The sequence below is a fragment of the Hoplias malabaricus genome, chromosome Y (genome assembly GCF_029633855.1).
Source record: "Hoplias malabaricus isolate fHopMal1 chromosome Y, fHopMal1.hap1, whole genome shotgun sequence".
Lineage (NCBI taxonomy): Eukaryota > Metazoa > Chordata > Actinopteri > Characiformes > Erythrinidae > Hoplias > Hoplias malabaricus.
Genome location: NC_089820.1, coordinates 10403264 through 10414634, shown reverse-complemented (window position 1 = coordinate 10414634; position 11371 = coordinate 10403264).

Sequence of the window (11371 nt, the reverse complement as noted above, 5' to 3'; positions counted from 1 at the left end):
TATACACATTTTGTACTTTTCTTTTCTGGGCTTGTATTTTGATGAGCTAATTTTTTTAAGATAATCTAGTGATACTAAAAGTAAAAATGTTTGCATGCAAAGCATATCTTGTTTTGGCCCATTTTGTTTACAAGAGTTTTTAACAAATCACATTCATTTCTGCCAGAGAGAAATTAAGGCTCAGACCCCAATTTCCTAATACTCAACATGGCTGTTTTTGTAGCATCATTTCCATATTTGGACAAGACCTACCGGGCAAAACCTGATGTATCTTAAAACATTTATAAACTATATCAAACACTTTTATTAAGACACACAAAGCCAATGCACTCAGCACACAGTTCATTGTTCATAAAGTGGCATGTTAGCCAGTGGCAAGTTGTCTAAAATAATCAAAATCTTCATTATAGGGGAAGAACAGTAATTTTGTAAGAACACTGTGGAAGACAAACTAGACTTGGCAACTGTGTGGAAATTCTCCCAGAGCATACCTGAGGATGCCAAAAGAGATGAAAAAAAAAAATGCAGATATTCTTTCTTACAAGAACTTTTTATCTAGTGTCACCCTGCTGGGAATGGCCTCTAGGCAACAGTGCCTTGATACTGGTGATGAAATAGGTTTTGATTGTTTGCAACCATTACTTTTTCTTAAAAAATAAACTTACCCTAATGACTAACCAGTGCAGCAGGATATGAAATGCAGGAGCAGATGATTCAACAGAAAATTTTGGATTTGTTCCGAAGAAGCATGCAATATTTGCTATGCACTTCAGTGATTCAGCTGGGAAACCAGAATATCATACTCTACTGTGTAAATGTCAGAGAACAGCCTTTGTATTATTTGTAGTCAAGACATCAATTAAAGGCAATTTTATTATTTTCAATGATAAGGACTATTGCAAAACAACAATAGTCAGGTGGGTGGAGGTGAACATACATGAGCCACACACATCACCTCTCTATGCAAACTGCATAGATCTGCCACATCAGCTGACAGACTGGGAAATGGGACCATAATATCTACGCAGAGAACAAGGCCAGTGGTGCTCAAGTAAAAAAAATAATTGTCTGATCTTGGTTTGGCAGAGGCATCATAGAGAGTCCAACCAACCATTTCTTGATGACAGTGGTCCAACATTTATTGTGTATTCAAAAACCCTAAAAGTTACTACATTTCCTACTGATCTTCAGGTTTTGTGACACTATCTTGATGCCTGTCCAAATACTGGAGTACATGAAAAAAGCCATTTAAATGTAACTGAAGCAGCTTACAGCAGAGGATACAGGAGAGTATGCTACGCAGGAGGTAATTTAAAGATTTTTGAGTTAGTTCACTGAATGTACACCCAGGAATTATGCAAACATGAAGAATGCTACACACAAATGCAATGCACAGTCACAAATATGCAGCAGCTATAAGCAGATAAGCAAATATAAACAGGTGTTAAATACTCAAAATGCAACTAAATGGACAGAATTGCAGTATATGTGCTGGCTATGTGCAGCAGCTGTGATTGGCTCTGGAGCACTATGGCTGTACTTAAAGCAAGCGTTGTGATAGGTTCAGCTAATCAGTAGTTGACATCATTTTGAAAAGGATCAGATGTCCCATTTCTCCAATTGCTGCTCATTCTTCCTGCTCCTTTCCTCTCCTAGATTCCACAGCCTTCTTCTGAGATAGGATAGAAACAGTAGGAAGTAGCCCTTGTCTCTCAAAGATAAATGCTTTAATTACTGTTTATCTGATGGGGCTATTTTCATTCAAACACAGCTCCATGGTCCAGGGTGTGATCCTCAGCTCAGGTTGCTCTCAACAAAGAGTTTGGTGTGCTCTCTTTGTGTCGGCATGGGTTTCCGAAAGGTTCTTTGCTTTCCTGCTGTAGTTGAAAAACACTTAATAATAGGTGGACTGGCTTTGTGTGAAATTGTCCACAGGTGTCAATGTGTGAGCGAATGGTTGAGTGTGTGATGCACTGTGATGGACTGGCACTCTGTCCAGGGTGTGTTCCTGCTTTATACTCAATGCTTCCTGCCAGTCTCCACACGAACCACGACCCTGATCAGGATTAATGTAAAAAAGAAAGAAATTCATATTTTATATGACCATTGTCCATTTTGGCCTTTGCTCTTTAGATAAACAAAAAATAAATAAATAAAAAAATGTCTTTATGTCTGATAATTCCAAGTGGGCTTTGTTCACATAGGCCACCATGTTGTACTAGTATATACAGGGGTTGGACAATAAAACTGAAACACCTGTCACCTGGTGCAAGGAGCGCAAATCTTGGGCTGTGGACAATGTGAAACATATATTGTTCTCTGATGAGTCCACCTTTACTGTTTTCCTCACATCTGGGAGAGTTACGGTGTGGAGAGAACCCAAAGAAGTGTACCACCCAGACTGTTGCATGCCCAGAGTGAAGCATGGGGGTGTATCAGTGATGGTTTGGGCTGCCATATCATGGCATTCCCTTGGCCCAATACTTGTGCTAGATAGGCGCATCACTGCCAAGGACTACCAAACCATTCTGGAGGACCATGTGCATCCAATGGTTCAAACATTGTATCCTGAAGGCAGTGCCGTATATCAGGATGACAATGCACCAGTACACAGCAAGACTGGTGAAAGATTGATTTGATGAACAGTGAAGTTGAACATCTCCCATGGCCTGCACAGTCACCAGATCTAAATATTATTCAGCCACTTTGGGGTGTTTTGGAGGAGCGAGTCAGGAAACATTTTCCTCCACCAGAATCACATAGAGACCTGGCCACTATCCTGCAAGATGAATGGCTTAAAATCCTTCTGCCCACTGTGCAGGACTTGTATATGTCATTCCCAAGACGTATTGACACTGTATTGGCTGCAAAATGAGACCCTACACCATACTAATAAATTATTGTGGTCTAAAACCAAGTGTTTCAGTTTCATTGTCCAACCCCTTTAAGAAGGGTACACTATATACATTCTAAATTTGTGGACAAAATTATTCGAAAAAAATTAAACTGCTTTACAATCCACCGCTTGTAAAATCTCAGTAGAAAAGAATGGAATGAAAAGAGATTAAATTAGATTAAATTCACTATGCCCAAGCAAAGTGTAGAAGGATATATAGCCCACTCTGTAGCAGTCCAAGTGCTTTCTCTGGAGCTATGGAGCGCTATCCAATATCTTAATGAGTTGAAGTGGTGTTTGTGATCCAGAACTAATCAGTACCTGATCTTGCTAATGTTCTTGTTGCTGAATGTCATTAAATGCTCACAGAAACGTTCCAACAAATAATCTAAATACTTCTCAGAGAAGCAGAAGCACTCACTGCTGCCAATGTGGACTAACTATTAATACTGAATACTAATTAGTAATAAAGTTTGCTGTGATTAATCACAATTAATTTCATTTTTCTTTTTAAAAGGAATGTCTACCATTGTAGGGAAATTATGTTTTCTGTGGTTTGTTTACATTCAGAAGCTCTGCGTCTTTTATGATATAATGATTGTTTAAAGTAGAAAATGATAGTTGTTTGTATGTGACTGAAGATTAAATTGTCTGTAGGTTTTTATTCAGTGTGAAACTCATTTGTAACTCGAATTATTTAGTTATTGGTCTGTTTACTTTCATGCAGTAGGTGCTCTGAATTTGGCACCAGCTCCACCTTAAATAATCTGAAACAGCATTAAGAATTAAGTACCCACCTATGGAGCAGGAATAAAGCAATATCCTCATTGCGGTTCATGCTCTTCAACATTTGGAGATCTGTTTTTGTTTTCAGAAAGTACTACAAAATGGTGTAACTCAAAATAATGCAGTGAATACGACAAAGTTTTTGACAAAGCCAAAGACTAATGAGAAGCACAGGGGAGAGTCACATCAAATTAAACGGGTGTGGCTATGTCTAACACCAAGGACAAGAGGAAGACAAGCACATGGGCATTTATTCATTCATTCATTCATTATCTGTAACCACTTATCCAGTTCAGAGTTGCGGTGGGTCCAGAGTCTACCTGGGATCACTGAGCGCAAGGCGGGAATACACACTCACACATTCACACCTACAGACGCTTTTGAGTCGCCAATCCACTTACCAACATGTGTTTTTATACTGTGGGAGGAAATTGGAGCACCAGGAGGAAACCCACACGAACACAAGGAGAACACACCAAACTCCTTACAGACAGTCACCCGGAGCGGGAATCGAACCCACAACCTCCAGGTTCCTGGAGCTGAATGACTGTGACACTACCACTGTCCGGCACATTGTGATTGTAAAAAAAAAAAAAAAAGAAAACTGACATGGTGTAGGCATCTCCCCATTCATTAGGTTGTGTAATGAAGACCACAATTTGCTCCTTTCATCTTTGGCTACACACCCTTTAACCAGGGTGCAGAGCAGTAGCAAACTTCAGCCATACCGGTTGGTGGTGTCTATCCATTTAGCTAGGTCTGTGGTCTTGAATCTCATTACATAGACTTTATCATTTTCTGAGGGCTCCCTAACTCTAAACAAGTGGGATATGCCTGTTAACACCACTGAACATGAGACATACTGCTATCCTCTGAGCAGTTCAGTCACATATGTGCAATGGAAAGCATATTAGTAAATTGTTTTTAATTACTGAAAGAACAGCATTCACTACTTCCTATCTGTATGCTTGCATGCTCATGGAGGATCCAGGTGGAAAATGAGCGAGGAGATACAAAGGGAGATATTTCAAACACAAACATGTATAAGTAGACAAAATGCAAGAACAAACATGCACACAAAATAGGCAGAGAGAGTGTGAGAGAGAACATAGTAAAGAAAACACAGAGAGCATGCACACACAGAAAACACAGACAGAGCAGGCGCACACAAAAACACAGGCAGGGAGAGAGCACTCACACACAACACAAGCAGAGGAGGGAGAGAGAGAGATAGAGAGTTGTAATAAATATTAATTTTCCTGCAAGGTTGAAGTAGGCAAGCTCCTGTCTTCTACAGCATTATATAAATATAAAATTCCATCTTGTTGCAGTGCTTTGAACAAGTGATTCTTGCATCTGTCCAAGTGCAACTTGATGTTTGGTTAATGTGTTTTATGGACCATGCTAAACGTTTCTGACCATCTTGCAAGCTTTTGCAAGAACACTTTTGAAACCACTGTCACAAAGTGAAACCACGACTCTTCTTTGCAGACTGGCCATTCAGGAAAGGGTAACACTTTACAGTGTTTGGTAGTTAATAGGTAACTATGCAGGGACTAAGCAGGAACTAATCATTAGTGCTGTATTAACACCTAAATCACTCCAATTATCTAACAAGGAGTACTGATTAACTATTCAGTAGGTAATAGTGAACTAATGGTTATGGTAGTTCTGTATTAACTAAACAATAATTACTGAGTCTTACAAAACTCCTGGAGAATTACATATTACTTATGTCTAAGTAATTATTATTTACTTAATAGTGAAATACCATAACCATTAGTTCATTATTACCTACTGAGTAATTAATTAGTACTCCTTGGTAGATAATAGGAGTGATTTAGGTGTTAATGCAGCACTAATCATTAGTACCTAGTACTTAGTACTTATGCTTTGTCCCTGCATAGCTATCTATTAACTACCAAACAGTATTGTAAAGTGTTACCCAGGCAAGTCTTGAAATGGAAAGAGCCTCTCTGCTGCAACCACGAGCACTGTCTGTTTGGGCCAAGCATTGTTAACTTTCCAGTGTTATCACATTTTATTTTTCTGACATCAATGTCAGAAATGTCAAATGATCAGCTCATACCGCTGCATAATTAGGCATTTCTCTTTTAATCATTGTTATTGCAGAGTCAATTCTTTATCAGTGAAGTGCACAGCTGTAGTGGTTGTCACTGTTCTCAAAAATCCAGTGGTCCCCTGTGAGAGCGACACACATTGCTTGTTCAAGCATGTTCATCCTTTGTGGCGTCTGGCTTTCATACAATGTGTGAATTCCAGGAAAGATGGTTCCTCTCGAGGGTGAATAATAAGAGGTGTCTCCTGATGCAATTTGAATACTTTCTCTTAGTCCATTATCTTCTAATAGGGTAACTGGCTGGCAGTTTTTAGCTTTTCAATTACCCAAAGCAGAATTTACCTTCTCACATACAGGTTTGTTTATTCAACCATGAGTACCACACTCCTGTTATTTAAACAGAGAAAGCCCTGCAGAGTTAGTTTTGCTTTGAGGTGATATGTCACTACTGCACCACTTGTTTCAATTTCATTTCTGTGGTAATTCAGCCCTGTGGCAAATCAATTCAGCTTTATGATCTGCAGATTACACTTATTTTTCCAATGAAACAGCAAGATTTAAAGTACATTTTTCTGAATAAAATTTCATAATTGTCCTCATCCATCTTTAGCATGGGATGGTCCAGTTTGGCTGCATGCTTTGTCATAATTTGGCTTTCAGAGGAAGTTCATGTAGAACACAAAGCTGCGTAAACACATAAGAGCCCAGACTCAGTTCAGCACAAAGTCAAAATATTAAAAATATACATGGAATTTTTTTACTTTTCTTGCCATATTATTTAATGATTTTTGGGATAAAATCCCAATATAACACACAACAATTTTCTATTATTTCAACATTTTTTTTCTTTAAATGGAATCAAAAGTGGATGTATGTAAAATAGGACAGGTAACTATAGCATTTCAATTGCTAAAAACGTTGAACAATACTTTTGCTTTTAAGAATATGCTTTTGCTTTATATAAGAATTTCCTTGGCCTCCATGTGCTCACCAAGCATACCGCAATCCTGTAAATGAGGTTAGATGTACACAGATCCACAAATTGTCAAGTGACTGTATCCAGGATGATCAGTAAATGTCACTTAGAAACATCATGGTTTCAAGTGAAGGATAAATCTGTGCAGGAAACTTTCCAGACCTTATACAGTGTTTGTAACACATCACAGTGTGCTCCTAAGAGATAATAAAAATAACAACAACAACAATAATAATAATAATTATTATTATTAGCAAGAAGTCACAGCTGTGGCTGAATATTTCTATGAGTGTCCCAAGAGATAGGAGATGTTATCCATTTTGAAATCAGCAAGAGGTTTAGGTTCCTTGGCCTCTCCTCACACAGCCAATATATGGTGACACCAGACCTCCCTATCGTCTCTTTCCCCAGTGAGATAATAACAGAAAAATGTTCCCAAACTTTCTCTTGGCACATAGATCATTGAGCTTTTTTCAGGCTCAGACTTTAGAAGAAATGTTTTTTCTTCGAAAGAATTTATGTGAAGCAGCAAAAGAGTGAGTGAGAATTTGGGTTAAAGCAAAGGGATGAGAGGGCAACAAAGGAGGAGAACATGGAAACAAAAGCAGAGGATCCTTGGGAATAGATGGAGACACTCCATCGTTGTAACGAACAGAGAGGACCCTTGTCAGTCAGGTTCAGTGGACGTGTGGGAAGAAAATTGTGTCCAAAGCTGCTGTTCCTGTGAAACCTCTACAGATCTGTGTGATCACAGCAAGCCTTCGGAAGACAAGGCCAAGCTCCACTGGGCTTCGTCCCATTTGGTGCAAAACATTGTCAGTTATTACAAGCTTGTCTAGTCACCAGGGGCACAGCCATGGAGACAGAATAGTGTCTGTCCAGTGTTGTTCAAACTTGGCTTTATTCAGATCCATAAATGTCAAAATATCTCCATGATAATTACCATTTCTAGCACACGTTTGGGTTTTTTACTAATTCTGACCAAACGAATATTGGTGTAAATGTTTTGAAGCTTGTAATACCCCATATCTCCAATTAGCCAGTCCCCTCTCCTCTCTGTATGAAACCTCAGGGCATGAGCTTACCTGCATGGAATAATTGTTGCCACTAGCGTATTTAACATATTTTGTGGAAGTTATTAATAAGTAGTTTGTCTGAAATTACCGAATGGTGCTTCGTCTCTCTAGAGAACACAGTTCGACTGCTACACAGCACATGCTGGGGGGCTAGAGTTACTTAACTTTGTACAGACAGATATAAGAGTTCAGACCTGATTTGCTTTAACAAGGGCTGAGCTGTAGTGTTTAGCCTTTCCACTAACTTAGGGTTTCTAAGCCTAGCTTGCCAGCTAAGCTTCTAAACAGTGCAGAGCAGCATTATTTTGCTTATTTTTGAATGTAGCTTGTGGATACTGTCTTCCCAGATTAAAATGTCAGCATTACAGTAGTAGATTTAAATAATGATAAGGCAGGTCTACAGCCTTCTAAACAAATAGATGTATAATGATGACAACAACACATCAGGCTCTGCAGGTAAATAACAGAGGACCAGCACAAACCCATTAAACAAGCTGAAAACTTTTTAAATGATGTAAAATTCTATTAGTTATTTACTGGAATTGAGTGCACTTTTATCTTGGTCTGCCAGTCCAGTGTGAACATGTCTAAGTCAATAAGCCAAGCCCCAATTACGCTTCTGGCTGACCAAAACAGGAGCATGCTGCCTGCCTTGGAACTCCTTTATCAACTTCAGACTTTTGTTGCTTCAGGGCTGAAGTAGATGTGGTGCAATTTTAATTGAAACTGAACAGATGGCAGAAGGCTTATGGTGAAACAGGCTTTAGAAGGACATTGTAAAGCTTAGGATACATGTATAGACATTCAGCTCATTACTTTCACATTTACTGGCATTAAATACATTATACATCCTATGTCTCCATATAGTGAATGAATTCACCTACTTTAAGGTTCAGCCATTGTGGACACCAGTGGTAGAGCGATTGCTCTAAGACTGCAAGGGAAGCTCAGTTTCCCCTAAAATGTAAAAAAATAAGTGATCAAATATATACTGTTGTGTGTACATGTCATTGAATAAATATGCACTACAACGCGCTCCACATTTGTTCAGAATCAGTTCAGAATTCTTATCACTGGTAAAGACGCGGCTTTCCTCTCAATCATTCGCGCAGACTCACAGTGATTTAAACAGTGAAGACGCTGAGCGTCCACAGAGTTCGATGGAGAAGCAGCGAAGGGCAGGGAAACGAGACGAGTGATTGGATAAATGCAGGGCTTTGTCCCGCCCATCGGACGCTCAGCTTCTGCATGATGATTGGATGATCTGTCTGAGGCTGAATCCCTTTTTGATTGACAGCGAAATGAGCGAATCAGCGACCCTTTGGTGTAAAGATCCGAGGGAGCATTACATTTTCATTCTGTTCTGAGTTGAACTAGACTTTCTTAATCCTTTTAGCGGCATTTTCTTTGTTAAAAACGACTAGCGACATATCGAGCTTCTATTTCTGGTGGGTTTTTTGTAGCTGCTTGTGTTTGGAGACTGACTTCTATCACTCTTTCTGACTTCTATCGCAGTTTCTGTCCAGCGGGTGCTGCTGAGCCCCTCCACCGTCACAAAGCACTCACAGGCGGACACACTTCACATGAGCCAAGGCCGTTTAAGCAGCCTAGCTCTGCTGGCCATTGAGAGGACACTAGTCAATTCACTGGAAAAGACGCCTTGTTGGTACGACAGAGTCACAGATCATTTTGTTGAAAAGGAACGGAGGGTAGAATTTACGTATAAATAAACCGAGACATTTTATGATGTAGGGCGAAATTGAGCTTCCCCTCCTTGAAAGACCAGCACCCGCTACTGGTGGACGCAGCTTATGTACAAACCAGATTCCAAAAAAGTTGGGACACTAAACAAATTGTGAATAAAAACTGAATGCAATGATGTGGAGGTGCCGACATCTAATATTTTATTCAGAATAGAACACAAATCACAGATCAAAAGTTTAAACTGAGAGAATGAATCATTTTAAGGGAAAAATTTGTTGTTTCAAAATTTCATGGCATCAACAAATCCCAAAAAAGTTGGGACAAGGCCATTTTTATCACTGTGTGGCATCCCCCCTTCTTCTTACAAAACTCAACAGACGTCTGGGGAGAGAGGAGACCAGTTTCTGAAGTTTAGAAATAGGAATGCTCTCCCATTCATGTCTAATACAGGCCTCTAACTGTTCAATCGTCTTGGGCCTTCTTTGTCGCACCTTCCTCTTTATGATGTGCCAAATGTTCTCTACAGGTGAAAGATCTGGACTGCAGGCTGCCATTTCAGTACCCGGATCCTTCTCCTACGTAGCCATGATGTTGTGATTGCTGCAGAATGTGGTCTGGCATTATCTTGTTGAAAAATGCAGGGTCTTCCCTGAAAGAGATGACGTCTAGATGGGAGCATATGTTGTTCTAGAACCTGAACATAGTTCTCTGCATTAATGGTGCCTTTCCAGACATGCAAGCTGCCCATGCCACAAGCACTCATGCAACCCCATACCATCAGTGATGCAGGCTTCTGAACGGAGCTTTGATAACAACTTGGGTTATCCTTGTCCTCTCTGGTCCGGATGACATGGCGTCCCAGTGTTTCATAAAGAACTTCAAATCGTGACTCATCTGACCACAGAACAGTCTTCCATTTTGCCACACTCCATTTTAAAAGACCCCTGGCCCAGTGCAACGTCTGAGCTTGTGGAGCTTGCTTAGAAATGGCTTCCTCTTTGCACTGTATAGTTTCAGCTGCCAACGGCGGATGGCACGGTGGATTGTGTTCACTGACAGTGCTTTCTGGAAGTATTACTGAGCCCATTCTGTTATTTTCTTGACAGTGGCATTCCTGTTTTAGGTGCAATGATGTTTAAGGGCCCGAAGATCACAAGCATCCAGTAGAGTTTTACGGCCTTGACCCTTACGCACAGCAAATGTTCCAGATTCTCTGAATCTTTTGATGATGTTATGCACGGTTGATGATGATAACTTAAAAGTCTTTGCTATTTTACGCTGGGTAACACCATTCTGGTATTGCTGCACTATCTTTCTGCGCAACAATGGTGGAATTGGTGATCCTCTTACCATCTTGGCTTCAGAGGGACACTGACACTCTGAGAAGCTCTTTTTATACCCAATCATGTTGTCAATTGACCTAATTAGTGTTAATTGATCGTCCAGCTGTGCATTATATGCTCAATTTCCCTTTTCCAGGCACTTATTGCTACTTGCCCCAATTTTTGGGGAATTTGTTGACACTGTGAAATTTTGAATCAACATATTTTTCCTTTAAAATGTTACATTTACTCAGATTAAACTTTTGATCTGTCATCTATGTTCTATTACGAATAAAATATTGACATTTGCCATCTCCACATCATTGTATTCAGTTTTTATTCACAAATATTCACACAAAAAGTTTAGTATCCCAACTTTTTTGGAATCCGGTTTGTAATTCCCATAGTTAGTCTATCTTAAAAGCGACGTGTCATACCTCTTTTTCCACAAGTTAACAAAATCTTAATGAAAATTGTATTACATATTTTTTCCCCCAAAATATCACAAGGATCATACAACACTGCACAATT